The sequence below is a fragment of the Curcuma longa genome, chromosome 15 (assembly GCF_044706935.1).
Source record: "Curcuma longa cultivar G26 ecotype Majalengka, Jawa Barat chromosome 15, ITB_CL_G26_1.1, whole genome shotgun sequence".
In the NCBI taxonomy this organism is placed as follows: Eukaryota; Viridiplantae; Streptophyta; class Magnoliopsida; order Zingiberales; family Zingiberaceae; genus Curcuma; species Curcuma longa.
The window spans coordinates 10,028,448-10,031,691 of NC_133875.1; positions in this window are offsets into that span (position 1 = coordinate 10,028,448).

The following is a 3,244-nucleotide window of genomic DNA, read 5'->3' on the forward strand; positions in this document are numbered from 1 at the left end:
ACCAAACCAATCATAATAGAGCAAGAATCCTATAAGCCTCGGTTCAAAGGTTTACCTCCGATCAATTTGAATGCCTTAAATCTCCTTGCCCTAATTCAACTTAAATTCTTCCTCTTCTTTCCTTGCAGATCTAATAGAAATGATCTCTGTTCTGATCAAATCACTAACACCAGCTATGGAAATGAACAATTAATTAAAAACTCTAAGAAAACTCAACTATCCACATGATCTAATCAATTAACCGATCACAACCACAATCCTTACCTCAATTCCATGAATCTTTGCTTACCTCAGACTGAGCATCCATCGGCCAACCCCTCTTCTTCAACAGCCGAAACCAAGCAATTCCACCGATCGGCTCGTTCACTTACGGCCAACACTGCAAGAATTGACCAAGGAGGAAGGATTGATCATAAAACCTAATGAGATTCACCACCATCTACTAAAATCCAACTCAAGAAAAACCAAAAACTAAAGTTCCCCTTACCTCTCGGCTTCGTCTTCACCACCTGTAACACCCGAAATTTCCTTCGATAATTTCTGGATAATTAAGCATCAATGATAAATTTATTATGATAAAAGAAAGATAATTATGTTTTAGAATGTTGATTGATGGGTTAAAGGCTTGGCTATAAAAAGGGAGAGAGAAGAGGGAAAAAGAAGATATGAGGAGGAGTGCTAGGGATTGACCCTGAGACCTCATGTATGAAGCAAGCCAAGTTAACCATATGGGATAGTAGTTAATCTTGTTAAAGAGATAAGGGAAACGCTTGTTAAACCTAAGGGTTCGTCAGATTTCATTAAACCAAATGAAGGATAAGTGATGGGTTGGGAACGTGGAGTTAGTGGGGTTACGGGAACGTAACTTCCATCCCAGCTCTTTATAAACCCTTCCCCTTCGCACCGAATAAGTTTTCCCTGCGTCGCTGTTCTCTTCTTCTTTGGCCGCCGACCTGCTCTCTGTCTCGCCTCGTCCGAAGGTGCCGAAGATCCCCATTGCAAGGAAGAGAAAGGAGAGGCCTTGTCGTTGGTATAAACCGTAGGAACTCGAAAACAAGGTAAGTTCCCCTCACCTGCAAGATATTAGTTACGAATACAATCATGTATGCTGTTTTTCATGAACCAAAATGTTAGAACTTAGGTTGTATTTCGTGTTAAGGGTTTTGATGCACGTTTATAATTCATTTTAGAGTTTATAACCGGAGTAGGACAAGCAACTAGTAGATAAGTGTAATCTTAAGAAATAGAATAGAGTAGACTATCAAATAAAATAAGTAACTATTGACTAATCAAAGTAAATAGAACACTTATGCACTAAGAATAATGATCTAAGGAGGTCAACGGAAGAAACTACTCATCTATACTATAGAACACCCTAATTATCTTCTAATCAGAGGGTCTAGCTCGAATTAGAATCTACTAGTAAAAGATACAACAATTAAGTACTTGAATAATCTAGTAACAAAATTAAATTAAATTAATTATTAATTTATTTCTTCTCTTGATTCTAACTAATAATCGTCTAAATTTCTTAAATGAATGTGTAACAAAAAATGATAAATCCCAGTCAGTCTCATGGACTCAATCCCTGGGGGTGGCCGGCCCGGTCCCACAGAAGTTTCCCACCGACCACCAGGGTAAATCGGGAAGCGCATACGGTGGTCAATCCAGATGCTTAGCATCCTTTGATAGTCAATTAGTCAATTAGTCAATCGACCTATGAATTAATTAATCAACCTATAAATTAACCAATTAATCAATACATAAATTAACTTCTTAATTTAATCAATCTGTAAACTTATAAGTCAATCAATTAATTACTCAATTAATCGTTAGTCAAACTAGCAATTAATCAAATTATGTAATCTATTAATAATAAATCAAGCTCTTAATTTAATCAATCAATAAGTTTATTAATTAACTACGTAATTAATCTAGTAACTAATCTAATTAATCCATCCATTAATCCATCCATTAATTAATCAACCTTTAATTAACATAATTAAATAATCAACCAATTAGTCAACACATTTTATAAATAATTCAATCTACTCCATTCGTAATCAAATCGAATTATTAATTAATCAATTAACTAATTAATTAACCTAATTAATCAACTTATCATTATTAATCAAAATTCAAGATTGATCAATAAATAATCTTATTTAATTAATTCCGTCACCCGCAGCTTGTGACCTCTTCTCTAGCGATGACGGACGTTGGGCAAGAACAAGTGGTGGCTTGCACGAGATGTGTCGTTCAGACGGTGGAGGCAGTGACGATGATGCTCGTTGGGGCTAGAACTACTTGCGTCAACTGCTTAGTGACAATATTCATTTTTATAATTCATTTTGGCTCTAATACTTGATGTTTTTGCTCCTCTCGTTGCGTAACTATTAAGTATTAATATATTTTATGAGTAGGAACTCATTTTGGATTATATTGCTTATTCCTACAGATATGGGATGAATCTAATATTTTTAATATATTTTTGTAGGATATTTAAAGAGCCATGAAGTTGGATCAAGTTGGAGCACAATCTGATGTGTTTAGAGGTCATTTAAAGTGTTTCAGAGGCTACCAGGGTCATGCCCCACCTCTCCAGAACGTGCCTCATAAGGCACAGCCGTGCCTCACCTTGCCAAGGCCATGTCTCACAAGGCACGACCGTGCCTCATCTTTTCAGGGTTCAAAACACGGTCGTGCCTCAGCTGGACTATTCTGTAGATCAAAAGTAAAATGACCATAACTTTTAACTCAGATGGAACCATGAGACGTGCCACCTACCAAACTTAAGATAACTTCACGATCTACAACATTTCTTCAAGGTGTCCTAAAGAATTTCTTATCTAAGCTATGCTAAAAGGCACGACAATGCCTCTTCCATAGAATGTTTCTTACTTTGGGCCATGCCTATTCTACCGAAGGTTTCCTCTCTAAGCCGTGCCTAATAGGAACGACGGTGCCTATTTTACAGAAGAATGCCTTCTCTAGGCTGTGCCTCATAAGGTATGGCTATGCCTCACTTTTCTAGGGCCCAAACACGGTCATGCCTCATTTGGACAATTCTGCAGACTAAAACTAAAATGAACATAACTTTTAATTTCGATAGAACCACGGGCCGTGCCACCTACCAAAATGAAGATAACTTCAAGAGCTACAACTTTTCTTTCGGGTGTATAGAAGGATTCCTCCTCTAGGCCATGATAAAAGGCATAGATGTGCCTCACTTATAGAAAACCCC